This window comes from Triturus cristatus, chromosome 7 (assembly GCF_964204655.1).
Source record: "Triturus cristatus chromosome 7, aTriCri1.1, whole genome shotgun sequence".
Taxonomy (NCBI): Eukaryota; Metazoa; Chordata; class Amphibia; order Caudata; family Salamandridae; genus Triturus; species Triturus cristatus.
Window position 1 is genome coordinate 1625938739 of NC_140590.1, and position 14505 is coordinate 1625953243.

Genomic DNA, 14505 nt, shown 5'->3' on the forward strand with positions numbered 1-14505 from the left:
CTACAGCTCTGCATGCTTCCTTGAGCCCTCCTTCTCCTCCTCTTCCTGCGATGTCCGAAGATTCCTTGCCGTGCACGGGGCCTTCTGCGGACGCGTTTGGCATCAGGTGTTGGAGGTGTGGCCCTTCGGGGTTCCCCTCCTCGGCCCATGGCGTTCCTGCCTTGCCGCAAAGCCCCGCGGGGTTCCCTGCGGTGTCGCAGGATGTCGCTGGGACTCAGGGCTCCCCCCCCAAGTCCCCCTTGGTCCTCTGGGCAGGCGGCTGTCTTCCCGGAGGCTGAGCCGACGCCTCTCCGGTGTCAATGGCTTTCGTCCCCAGCGCCTGCGCCGCTGCGGGTGGAGGCCGGGGCCTGGGACGCTTCCCCGGGCCCCTCTCGGTCCTCAGCGCAGGCACTGCCTCGTCGGGGGTCAAGCCGGTGCCTTTTCGGCGCCGTACATTGGCCGCTTCGGCTCCGACCCCGCCTCCCTCTCCGATGCAGCACATGGTGGTGGAGGTCGACCCGGCGCCGCTGGTGGACACTTCAGTGCCGAGCGAGGACTCATAGGTGCCTGTGGTGGACTCCCCGGCGCCGTCCGGACGTCGGATCGTCGACTTCTCTGGATGTCCCTTCCTCTCCGGAGGGTTGTCGTCTCTTCTTCACCGGAGACTTGGCGCCGCGTCATGGCCTTTTCTCTGGCGCATTTTAGGGCGGTTTCTATGCCGTCTCCACGTCCACAGCCCCCGGACTCGCTCTTCCGTTCCCTGCAGTTGTCTGCCCTGCAGGCTTCTCCACCCTCTCCAGAGACCCCTCAGGTTCCCCACTCGTCCGTGGGTTTCCCATCTCTCAGGGGCTGGTCTTTTCTCCCTCCAGCGGGCCACGGGGACGGGCGTCTTAGTTTGCAGCCTTCGCCCATGGAGGACTTGCTCCCCCCCCCCCCCCCACACGACTCCCTACGGAGGCGAGTGTGGCCTTTGTCCGGGCCATTTCCACGGCCACTGGCATTCTGCAGATGGGCAATCCGGTTGCCCCACTTCCTACGGACCACTTGTTAAAGGTTCTCTGGTGGAGGGGAGCCGCTTCTCCCATTTGAAGCATCGCTCCATAACTCTCTTCTGGGAGCCTGGGGTGCCCTGCTACGGGAGATCCGGTGCCTCAACCGCTCCTTCACCACCACCGTCCTGCTCTGCACGATTGTGAGAAAGTGCCATCTTTCTTGCATGGTATGCCCCCACTTTTTGCTGAAATGCTGAATGTACTTTGACTGAGTGTGCCCTGGACTCCTGCCAATCAGGTGCCCAGGGCCTATGTTCCTTCCCTAAAACACAAAACACAAATTGGCAAACCCTGGCTACATGTCAGCCCCTGGTAAATGGTACCCGAGGTACCCAGGGCCTTGTGACCAGGGAAGGCCTCTAAGGGCTGCAGCACTCATTGTGCCACCCTTAGAGGTCCTGTACCCTTACACACACACACTGCCCTTGCAGGCTGAGTGTCTGGGTACAAGACAAAACAAAGGGTCGACATGGCACACATCCCGGTGTGCCATGCCCACCACCTACACTGCCATGGCATACATCAGTCACCCCTCTAGCTGGGTGCCCTATGCCAATGGTGTGGGCACAGGAGCAGGAGCCCTGTGCTCCTACAGTGCCCAGGTCCATTCCTGGGCACTGTAAGTGCAGTGCTGCCATTTAAGAGTATATGGTGCTGGGAGCTCGTCAAACACGAACTCCACAGCACCATAATGGCAACACTAAAGACTGAGAAGTTTGGTATCAAACTTCTCAGCACATTACACCCACACTGATGCCAGTGTGGGATTTAATGTGCCAAGCACCCCAGAGGGCATCTTAGAGATGCCCCCTGAAACCTAACCTACAATCCACGTCTGTTCTGAGGCTGCCTAGGCTGCCACACAGCAGACATGTTGCTGGACCCCTGGGTAGGAGAGCCCCTGCTCTCCTGGGTCTGCAACAATGCACATCCTGGGCGAGGTGCTAAATCTCCTCCCCCAGGATGGGCAGGGGGAAGCTTCAAAGGCATGCCGCCTCTGTGAGCTTTCCCAGGCCACTGCAACCCCCCACTCTGGCGGGAAGCTTGGCTGGAAACCCCAAATAAGGACAGGGGATGTGCCAGCCTGCCAACCCCACCCCTCAGGTGGGGGAGGCGAGGTGAAGCACATCTCTGGGCTCTCGCCATCTTGAAGATGGGAAGCCCTGCCCAATCAGGACTAGGCTACTGCCCCTTCCCACAGGAGAGAGGCAGGAAAGGGGGTGTACCCACCCCAGGACAGGGACCCATTGGTCCCTGCCCTTCACCTACTTGTAATGCCCCTAAATCTAGTATTTAGGGGCACCCTGAACCTTCCTTCCCCAGATTCCAGATTCCAAAATCCGAAGAAGAGCTAGAAGAAAGAAGACCTGCCCTGCAGCTGCTAAGAAGAGGAAGACACCAACTGCTTTGGCCCCAGCCCTACCGGCATGTCGACCCTCGAACCTGCTCCTGCTCCAACCCGGCATCTCTTGTGGCCAGCAACCTCACAAACCCCGGAGGACCTGGCTACCTTTTGACTCTAAACCCCTGGGACTCCCATGAGTAGAGGCTCTACTCAAGACCTACTTCTAAACCCTGGCAGCAGCCCGGAACGGCAAACCCAGCACACTCTGCACCAGCCAAGCCTGGCCTGTGCCGGAGTGAACAAAGACCACGAGGACGACCCCACGGCGACTGTGACCCCGAGTCCGGCACCCAAGGACCTCCCTTGACACTCCTGAAGAAGCCTGCAGCCTCAGAACCAGGTGCCCCCCCAACCGCAATCAACAGAGGGTAAGATTTCCAGACACCAAAAGGCACCCCTGCACCCGGCGCCCCGACACCCCCTGTGCCCAATCCTGGGGTACCTACCTATCCTCCAACTACCCAACTTACCTCTCGAAGTGGTGGTGGCACCTGAAGAATCTTCGTCCCCGAGCTTGAAGTCTTTTTCTAAACCGGAGATTTCCCATTGAAATCAATTGAGCGCCCGAAGGCTCAAAAGCACCCTGCACCCAGCCGCCCGAGTGGCCCTGGCAGTGCAACCTCTACACCTATCTACTTCCCCATCCCCACTTGCCCTGAGTAAGTGACCAGGAGCCCAGCTCCTACAGCCGTGTGGCCTGCTAGTCAGCAGCCACCAACCAAGGGCCCCCTACCTTTCACAGGATAACATTGGGCTTAACTCTCTCTGCACCCGGCCACCCTTGTGCCGCTGAGGGTGAACCAACTGTACCTACCTGACCCTGGGAGACCCCTGAGTCTATGCCCAGAACCTTAACTCTGCCAGTCGAGTACTTACCTTTAAACCGATAACTCAATTTTCTCCATAGGGTAACATTGACTGGCTTTTCCTGAAATTTCTTCTAAGTGTGGACTTTTCAAAACTTAAAATATTCACCAAAACGAAAATACTCACCTGCTCTTAGGTGACCTCCCAGTGCTGGATCTTGGTGCCCAACACTGACTCATAGGAAATCATTGACTGTTTTTCTGTGAAATTTCTTCTAAGTGTCAATTTCTTCAATCTTTAAATATTCTTTAAAAATCTTATAATATCTGAAAACGTAATTACTTACCCGTTTTGGATAAAGGTCCCAGTACTGAGTCTAGGCACCCAGTACTGGATTACAAAAGTAACGAGAACATACTATACCTGCAACTTGAATTTTCTGCCATAGGGAATCATTGACTGTTTTCTATGAAATACTTTCTAAGTGTCAACTTTTAAAATAGCAAAATATTGTCTAAAAATCATCACAGTAATTAAGTCGACTTTTATCACTTGATTCCAAGTACTGACCCAGGACTGAATCTAGGATCCAGTCCTGGAATTCCAAAAGTAATCCTAAAAGTAATCTGTGGCAAATAACTTGAAACTTCCATTGAACTCAATGCATTATTGTGTTTAAAATTGGGTTGCCTATTGCAACCACTTGTAACTTTCTACAAAAGTCAATTGCATATTGCAAAAGTATGAGAAAGTATATTTTAATACCTATTGTTGGTTCTAAAATAAAACAAGCATATATTTTTTATATATAAAACATTGGCCTAGAGTTCAGTTATTAAGTGTGTGAGGCCATTTGCTGGCTGAGTGTGTGCAACAAATGCTTTACACTGTCCTCTGATACTGCCTTACTGCTCGACCAAGCTACCACGTTAGAGAGTAAGGTTATATCTAACCAGGGCTACTTCCGATCTGTGGGATTCCGCGGAGTCCCTTCTGTCCTGCTCCTCCCAAGAGAGTGCCCGCGCGGATCTGCAGCACCATGTGTGGGATGGTCGGGAGTTAGCTACTTTCATTCTCCGTTCGGCCTTGGACGTCTCTGATTCCCTCGGCCGTGCTATGGTGAGTTCTGTGGCCCTCTACCGCCAAGCTTGGCTGCGGGATGTTGTCTTTCCAAAGAATGTTTGGGAGCATCTTGTGGATTTACCTTTTGATGGAACTCTGTTGTTTCACACCCACACGGACTCGGCTATTCAGATACTCCTTGCCGGGCTCCGTCCCCCTCCCCATCCGTAAGCTCGGCCCACCGGCGTTTTATGGGAGGCATTATCCCTCCTTTCTCCTTGGGGCCTTAGGTTTTGGTTGGCCCGTTGTGTGCTTTGTGCGGCTTTGCATGCCTTCAGGGTCTTTCAGTTGGCCCCTCTATTCTTTTGGCTGCTGGTTCAGCCCTTCAGCTTATGGTGTGTGTTTTTTGCTGTTAAGTGGAGCTGTATAGGTCCTCAGGTTGGACCCTTTGTGTCTTTTTTGGCTGGTTAGTAAGCCGTCTGTGGTGTTTTCCACATGTCTTTTAGGTTCTTGGCCTCTGCTGCGGGTTTCCCTAAGAGGTGTTTGGCTGCTTGGTAAGCCGTCTGTGGTGTTCCCTCAGGTCTCTTATGTTCTTGACCTCTGCTGCGGGTTTCCCTAAGAGGTGTTTCCCTGTTTTTGTTCAGGGACGATTCATACCCTAGGTGGGGTATTTGTTGGCTATTGTATAGCCCTGTTTTTAAGCTAGGCGGGCGTGGGTACCTTCTCAGGTTCCTCGCGTTTACCTGGCGTCCCAGTATACCGCTTGGTGTGGTCTCTCTCTCTCTCTCTCTCTCTCTCTCTCTCTCTCTCTCTCTCTCTCTCTCTCTCTCTCTCTCTCTCTCTCTCTCTCTCTCTCTCTCTCTCGCTTTGATGTATCTATCCTTCTTCTATGAGGTTCCTCCCTCTTCGCCTCTGGGTCATCGGACTGACCTTTGTCATGCTGATTTCAGCGTCGTGTCTTGGTGTTTCCACCTAGTTCTCCGCCGTTTCGGCTGGGGCCTGTCTGTCTTCGTCTTGCGCTGGCCTTGTTCTGAGCCGCTGCTTCCTAGTATTTCCCAGCTGTTTGCTGCACGTGCCTGGTAGTTTTGGTCCCCCTCCGTGGGACTCGCCGTGTCAGCATGTGCCCCTGTCCCTTGTTTGTTGGAGCTTTGCGCGTCTGTGTCTTCTTTCTCACGACTATTCTTCTTGACTGTGGAACCGTTCCAGCTTTATACCCTACTTCGGGATAGACACCCATTCAACTGTGCCCTTCGCTGTGTGTATGTTCTCTGGTACTCGCGGGGTGCCTTCTGCCTCTCTGGGGTTTTCTGGCGGCCGCCCTTTGCTCCTCGGGTAGGCTTGTGGTATCCTGGCCTTCCCTTCTCCTTGTTCTTGCTTACTTCTGCTTGGTGGGCCGTCCTTCCTGTCCCCATGACACATCCCCTCTTGGGGCCCTGTGTTCTTCCAAGCTGGTGAGGTTCTCTCGCAGACCCTCCTCCCCTCTGGGTATGGCTAGGGTATCTATCTACGTTAAGGAATCTGCGGCTATTAGTCTCTATCAGATGTACAAGTTACTTGCCTTCAGTTCTAGCCGCAGATTCCTTCATGACCCGCCCTTCCTCCCCATTCTGCGAGGACCCTTCAGCTTTATCTTCTGCACTCGCCTCCTTTCGGGTGGCATTTATCTTCTGTGGGTGCTTTCTTTCTCTTCCTCCCTGACAGGATGCTTCCTTCTGTTTAATTGTTCCACTCCTTCTTTTCTGGTGATTGGACGATAGCTTCATGTGTACTTGTGCATCCCTGCACCCTGGGTCTTACAGTGTGGGGCCTATTCATCATCTCCCCCGCAATCCTCTGGGTTGGAGTTTCTTGGCTATGCCTTAGCTTTTACAGGGGATATGAGACTCCTTGATGGTGTTGTCTTCGGGTGCTTGTCGTTACTCCTCTGTTCCGGACTTGTTGCCCTTCACTATTATGGATTGTGATTGCAGACTTTCTGTCATCTGCCATGTAATTTTTAACCAGTTTTTTCTGCCTCTGGGGAGGTTATCACCTTCGCTTTGCAGGGTTGCTTCTCAGAGCGGTGTTCTGCTCTTTCCTTTCTGTGGCTTTCAGTAACGCAGTGCTTGGCACTGTCCCTAATGGCGCTGTTCCTCACCATTCACTTCTTCCCTTTTTGTTTCACTGATTTTTTCGCACACTGTTCCCATGCTCTCACAGTTTTGTTTGTGATGGCTCCGCGTTGTGGTGCGGAAAAGGTCTCCGAAGAAAACTGACGTCAGCGCGCCGGGGAGAGACTTATGTGACCTCGCTGACATCACATCCGCGGACGATGTCAGGGCGGGGTCGCGTGGTACCACCCCCGGCGCACAGGGATGCTATGGCAAAGATTTTCCGGATCCATTCTCACGCCTGGGGATAATTCTACTTTAAGGAATCTGCGGCTAGAATCGTCTCTACCAGATACATCGTTACCGAAAGTAAGTAACTTGTACATTAATTCCAAATTGTTCAGCAACAAATGAATTCCTTAATTAGATGATGATGCACAGTGATCAATTTATATATAGTGGATTTGTTTGATTGCAGCTTCAGAAAATATTAACAGTTGCATAAAAAGGGCTTTAAGTCCCTGAAGATTGTCAGGATTGCTTTAGCATCACGAGTATTACTAATCTGGGGATAGTATGCTCTGTACTTTGTGAAATCACTAAAGTCCCTTTGAGTCAAATCTTCCAAAAGTTTCTATTTGTCATATGATAGTTTTATTATTATCATAGAGAACAGAATAAAATTAATTCTCCATCACTGGATCTTTCATGGATTCACTTGCTTAAGTCATTCCCTATCGTCAGACTGGGAATCCCTGGCAGTTTCAAATAGTATTATTCACTGACAGTATTAGCAATTAGTCCAACAGTGGCGTTTTAGCAGCTCATCCACCTCATTTGAAATAACCCAAACTGAAGCCGATGAGGTAGCGGTACCGAACACTCTACTGTCCCTTGAGGCCACCATGGTCAGCTTTCGACTTCACGTCATGTGTGCGCGGGAGCCCTGGAGAGGAGGTGTGCTCTTATACATCTTTGACTGTACATTTCGGCTTCTGCTTGTTCTGAGCCGCCACTAACTACAGCTTCCAGAAACTGGGATATATATATATTAGGGGTTTAGCAGACTTTCATTTTCTTGGGCAGGGGTACACGCCTATCTGTCACAATGTCGGCGAAAAAAAATCTCTCTTTACGTCCTGCTCCAACTGCAGACAAAAGTAGATTATACAGAAGATTTTGACAATCAGTTAATTTATTGTTTACCCTTCTCACTGCGCATTATGCTGTGACACCTGTAAGACATGTCCCTCCAACACCTTTAAGATCATTGAGAAAGGAGGTTGGCTCTCTATCTTCTGGAAAAGAAGAAAAGTCTCCCTTACAAAGGGGAATCGCCTCATCTAAGATGATTCCATGAAAAGTGCTCCTCCGGGGACATCCATGCATGCACCATAAGAAAGAAAAGATTTAAAGCTTCCTTACCTTAGAGGCACCTGCATCTCTCTTCTCCAAGGATAAGATCAAGCCTTCTTTAGGGAAGGCTTAAAAAAAAGGTGAGTAACAACTTGTGCTGAAAATTACACCCTGTCAGTAGTCCCATCTAGATCATCGTGGACAAAGACCTTTCCATCAACGGCAAAAAAAAGACACTATAGTCGTGTGAGAAAGTGCCCTCTTTCTTACATGGTATGCCCCCACTTTTTGCTGAATTGCTGATGTTCTTTTACTGAGTGTGCCCTGGGCTCCTGTTAATCAGGTACCCAGGGCCTATGTTCCTTCTCTAAAACTGCATTGAAGCCTAAACCCAATTGGCATCTCTGGCCACATGTCAGCCCCTGGTAAATGGTACCACGGGTACCCAGGGCACTGTGACCGGAGAAGGCCTCTAAGGGCTGCAGCACTTATTACGCCACCCTTAGAGGACCTGTACCGTGACACTCACGCACTGCCTTTGCAGGCTGCATGTCTTGGTGCAGAACAAAGTGAAGAGTCGACATGGCACACATTCCTTTGTGCCATGCCCACAAACCACGGCCCTGGCATACATCAGTCACCCCTCTAGCTGGGTGCCCTATGCCAGTGCTGAGAATACAGGTGCGTGAGCCCTGTACCCCTACAGTGCCCAAGTCCATTCCTGGGCACTGTAAGTGCACTGCTGCCATTAAGAGTATATGGTGCTGAGAGTTTGTCATTATGAACTTCACAGAACCATAATGGCTACACTAAGGACTGAGAAGTTTGGTATCAAACTTCTCAGCACATTAAACCCACACTGATGCCAGTGTGGGATTTAATGTAAAACACATCTTAGAGATGCCCCCTGAAATTCAACCAACTTCTAGTGACCTGACTGAGTGGCTGCTTAGGCTGCCACCAACAGACATGTTTCTGGACCCCTGGGTCGAGAGCCTGCTGCTCTTGGGGTCCTTAAACAATGCACATCCTGGGACGAGGTGCCAAGACTCCTCCCCCAGGATGGGCAGCGTTCACGAAGGGGAAGCTTCAAAGGCATGCTGTCTTTGTGAACCTCCCCAGACCATTTGCTGCTTTCAGCAACTGGTCCCCACTGGTTCTACCCCCCACTTTGGGCGGGAGAACCGGCGGGAAAAACAAGTGAGGGAAAGAGGTGTGCCCACCTCTGCCAACTCCGCTCCTCAGGTGTTGAGGCGAGGTGAAGCACAACTCTCAGTCCCCGCCATCTTGAGGATGCGGGGACCTAGCCAACCAGGGACAGGCTCATGCCCCCCTCCCACTGGAGGATAGGCACGATAGGGGGTGTACCCACCCCAGGGAAGGGACCCATTGGTCCCTGCCCTTTACCAACCTGTAACACCCCTAAATCTAGTATTTAGGGGGCACCCTGAACCTTGCTTCCTCAGATCCAGCCTGACAACAAGAAGAAAAGAAGAAAGACCGAACAGCCGTGCAGCCAGCTACAGTACAATTTCCATTGCATTTTCAAACTGTTCTACAATCAGCAACTTATACCTGTAAAGTATTTTATGCTTACTTGTGCCAGGCTTGCTTGGTTCTAAAATAAAACAACAGTATATTTTTTATACAAGAACAATTGGCCTAGAGTTCAGTTCTTGAGTGTGTGAATTCATTTGCTGACTGAGTGTGTACATCAAATGCTTAACACTGTCCTCTGATACTGCCATACTGCTCGACCACTCTACCACAAATAGAGAGTAAGGTTCTTTCTGATGGATACATCTGCCAGTGGATTCCTCACCTTGTGAATATCCCTGCGCCAGCAACATTCGGAAACTTTTGTAGCAATCCACGCCGATGAGGTCGAAGACGACGTCACAGAGGAACGGCACCGCTCGCGACTCCGCTGACGTCACCGGCTCCATAAGAAGACCTCGTCGGCGTGATGACGTCAGTTCCCTTTTTTCCTCGCCGTCGAAGCCAACGGATTTCGGGAATCGCTGTTGTTAGCGTCGTTGATACTTTGTGTATTCTCGTTATTTTTCCTGTTCTCTTTCGAGGATGTCGACAAAAAAGTCTGGATTTAAGCCTTGCCGGGAGTGTGGCAAGCACATGTCCATCACAGATCCTCATGAGGACTGTGTGTGGTGTTTATCGTCGGACCACGACGTGGATGGCTGTACCAGCTGCCGCAAGATGAGCACGAAGGCTCTTAAGGAACAGGAGGCAAAACTCTTCATTGCAAAAATGAAGAAGGAGAAGAGAGGGAGAAGAAGATCGAGAACGAGGTCGAGGTCTCGATCGAAGTCGAGGTCGGCGTCGAAGTCGACTTCGGGACATACTTCTCGAGCCAAGAAACATAAGAAAAAGAGAAGGCACTCGTCTCGACACCATTCGGATAAGAGCTCGGCGCCGAAGTCACCTACTCGGCGTTGGAAGGACTCTGTTTCTCCTTTACCTGTGCCGAATTCGCCTGCTGGTCCTTCATCTCCAGTGGTCTCCTTGTCTCCGGCTTCACCGGTTCCAGCTCGGACTCCGACGCCGGTTCCATCTCCGGCGCCGGCTCCGTCTCCGTCTCCGGAAGATCTTCAAGCCCCGGGTGAGCCTGCGACGCCGCTGATTCCACCGTCGGCGCCGGTTGGCCCGAGTCCGGTGAGGCCTGACCAGTACCCTGCCTTCCCTGGACCAGGTCAGGACCCCTCGCATTACTTAAATGCGATGTATGGGGTGTTCGTTCGAGCCATGTACACCTCTGGTGCACCTGCTCGATGGGTCCAATGGCATTTAACTTGGGGGTGCCGTGGGGCGGAGCTTAGCTCGCGAGGAGAATGGCTGCCTGAGCCCAGAGCTCCGCTGCGCAGCGACACGATCCGGTGAATAATCCTGCCCCTCTGCTGCCGGGATACTGATATGACCGCTGGGGCCCGGGCGCGGATGCCATTACGCGTCCCGAGTAAAAAAATCGGGACTCCGGAGGACGCCATAACTATGACTTGCTGGATGGCAGAGCGGAAGGCAGTCACAGGCCGCTGATCCCCGGGCTCAGGTTGCAGTGCGCTGCCGGGCGGCGTGGCTGTGCGTGCGGCTTGGCGGGGAGCGTAGACCCGCCCCCCCCCCGCATGATTTCACCGCAAGAGCGGTGCCGCGCAGATACGTAGACTCAACAGAAGCATTGCGGAGGCTGTGGCGACGCTACCCCAGGTAGCGTGAGAGGAGCGATCTGCGGTGAGTGCGGCGGCTGGAGTTCTGAGGGCAGGCTTACTGATGCAGGGCACAGCCGGCGAGGCGCTGCGGATTTCGACACTCGGGTGGGAAAAAGGACGGTGTCTGCCGCCGGAGGTGATCGGTGACCCTGTGAGGCAGTCCACGCACTGATTAGCTGAAGACCCTCTCTAACCCCCCACCCCCCCCCTCCTCCCCGTCTGGCGCGGGCGGCTGATGGACACTAGGCGAGCCCAGGAGACGCCATTTCCACTACGGGGAGGAAGCCTGGACGCTGGCGATTTGGTGGGTGCGGGGGGACCCCCGGATGCGGAGGCCCTGCGGATGCCACCTTAGCTCTTACCAGGGTGTAGTTGCCTGTGGACCAGCGTGGGTGAGAACATCGGGGTTATGCGGTCTGCCAGTGGTGTAAGGCTGGTTTGCAATTGAGAGGCGCTGGCCAGTAGGTGGTGGAAGCCGGCCCACGGCTGCAGGTGAGTGGCGACGTATACTCCCTGGGATATAGCGCAACAGCTGCGATTGGGAGTGCGGGGCTGCGGCGAGGCGCAAGATGGGCAAAACCGACAAGACGCAGCCGAAGCTAACTTTTGAACAGAAACGCCCCAAGACCCAGGCTGCCCCTGACGGGGCGACCTGCAGCGCGCCGGAGGAAGAACAGGACATAAGAAGCTTGTTGCTATCTATGGAAAAGGGGCTGCAAACTGGCATAAACTCCTTGGGGTCCAAGATTGATGCACTTTCGTATCGCATGGCGGAGCGCTTGGACAAACACTCGGAGCGCCTGGACCAAACGGAGCAGAGGCTGGCAGACGTGGAGGAGGTGCAGTCGACGTCAGAAACGGATCGCGTTAAGATGGGGCGACTTATGCAGGTGCTGCAGGACAAAATGGAGGATGTGGAGGCTCGTTCGCGGCGTTGCAACCTGCGCATTACGGGCCTGCCGGAGACGACATCCACTGGTCGGATGGAGTGCTTCGTGGAGAAGTTGCGGGTGGAGCTGTTGGGTCAGGGGATATTCTCTAACATGTTTGTGGTGGAACGAGCGCATAGGTCTTTGGGGCCGGGTGCACCGCCGCGACCTATCATAGCGAAATTACTGAACTATCGCGACAGGGATGCAGCCCTGCGCGTGGCCTGGGAAAAGAAGACACTGTCCTACGGGGGGGTCGACCATTGCACTCTATCCGGACTTCACGGCTCGTGTTCAGGAGGCTAGGCGACAGTTCATCCCGGCCAAAAAGCAAATGCGGGATATGGGACTGGACTACGCGATGCTTTACCCTGCCAAGCTGAGAGTTAATCGGCAGGGGAAGACCCACATTTTTCTTGATCCTAAGACACTGCAAAAGGCGCTAAACGAATGGAGCAAGGAGAGGCGGAAAAGTCCGGAGAAGCAGCTGCAGGGGGACGAGATGGACAGCACCCTTGATCACCAGGACTAATGTTGGTCACTGAGAGCAAGTCAGGGTTGGGTTCCGGGAGGCCGGGAGCCATCGCAGGGGTCCTGGCAGTGGGGTACTCTGTGATCTGTGATCTTTTTTCTTTTTTCCTTGTGGTGTGCGGTGAGTTGTGCAGTATTACGTAGCCTTCAGCTAGGAGGAGCGGCCGAGGGTATGGTGGGGTTGCGTGAATCTGATGCGACAGAGCAAACCCTTTTGCGAGACCCTGGAGGGGTGACTGCAGCGCATGATGCATGGCTGGTTTACGAGACGTGGGCTGAGCGGCGGAGATTGGGCCCAGTGTCACTAGATCCAAAGTTGGCTGATGGCCCGGCAAAGTAGAGGGGGCGAGTTATTGGCGCTCGGAGGTTCGGACAGGGTGCAGGGTGTATTCCCTATCTAAACTTAGCACTGAGCGACCTCCGCCCACGAGTGTGTACCACAGTGTTCAGGAGTTTTCTTTGGGTGGACGGAGGGTAGGGGAGGAGTGGGTAGTCCCTTGACAGGGAGCGGCATGGCCGAGTTGGGGGAGGTCAGCTGTGGGTGGGGTGTTAGGGAGGGATGTTGTTTTTTTGTTTTTGAGCCGTATATGGATGTAGGTGGTTTGCTTTTGTCATGTGCCCGCTCTCGGCACAATGTGGGGCACTACATGCTCGGTGTTACAATGTATAGACAGGTGAAAAATGACGAGTGATGCCATGCGTGGGGGTCCGTCGGGCTCCTTGAGAGTTGTGACATGGAATGTCAGAGGCCTTAATGATCACCGGAAGCTGCGCAGGGTGTTGCACTATTTTAACAGGCATAGTATTGATGTGGCCTTCCTGCAGGAGACGCATCTCCCTACCCAGAGTCAGATGCTGCGCGGGAAAGGGGTGCTGGGGAACGCGTTGGGGGCTGGCTTCACAACACATGCTAGGGGTGTGATGATCTGGACAAACCCTAAATCAACTTATAAGTTGCAGTTGGTCTCAGCGGACGGGGGAGGCAGGTTTGTAATAGCGCGCTGTCAGGGCGGGGGCCTCGATCTACTGCTACTTAATGTCTATGGACCAAACTATGACTGTCCGGAATTTTATGAATCCCTAGTAACCGCCATAAGGGGCTGTGGAGTACCTAATATTCTGTGGGGCGGAGACTTTAACATGGTCCGGCAGCCGGACCTGGATAGATCGGGGGGCCGGCACAGAGGCCCGGCAGCTGCAGTCAAGGTAGTCGATAGAGCTCTAATGAGTTTGGCATTGGCGGATGTCTGGAGAACGCTTAACCCGACGGAGGGGGGCTACACACACTATTCGGCATATCATGACCTACATACACGTATTGACTACTGGCTGGTATCGCTGTCTCTTTTGCCGCAGGTACGTGCCTGCCAGGTACTACCGCGGACTCTCTCCGATCACTCCCCTATACTGCTGACCATCTCAACGCCGAAGAAGACTATTCTCCCCTTTGCGTGGCGGTTCCCCCCGTACTCACTACTTGACCCCCTTTTTAGGGAGGAAATAGCGGAAGCAATAACAGAATATTTTGACATCAACACTGGCACAGTGGATAGTTTCCAAACGGTCTGGGAAGCCTTTAAGGTTTGCATCAGAGGGGTGGCAATGGCCAAGCACTCTGGGGTGCTTCGCGATCTCCGGCGTCGGTTGAGGACCTTAGAGAGTAGACTGGGGGACTTGGAGGTTCGGCAGCAAAGAGAGGGGAGGGGCGACGTGACGGAGGAGTTAAAAAAAGTTCTGGCAGATTATTACGAGGCGGCAGATACGGAGGTGAAACATTTGGGGAAGTATGCTTCTGCCAGGGTATAAGGGGAGGGGGAGAGACCCATTTCTGTTCTTGCTAACATGCTGAAGGTTCGTAGAAGTAAGGCCACTGTCACTAAGATCAGATTGGAAGGAGGGGAACTGCTAACGGATGATGAGGAAATAGTTGAGCGCTTTAAGTCGTATTACGCTACGCTTTATGCCTCGAGACAGACGGACATGGCCGACAGTATACGAGACTACTTAGATCATATCAAACTGCCCTTCCTGACTGACTCGCACAGGGAATTTCTAGCCCTCCCCATAGAG

The 14505-nt window shown here is 53.2% G+C and overlaps 1 protein-coding gene across 4 annotated transcripts in view; it reads left to right on the forward strand.

Annotated features, from left to right (window-relative positions):
* Window positions 1-14505, forward strand: part of RTEL1 (regulator of telomere elongation helicase 1) — a 358799-nt gene that overhangs the window by 271330 nt on the left and 72964 nt on the right. The gene's annotated exons all lie outside the window — the stretch shown is intronic.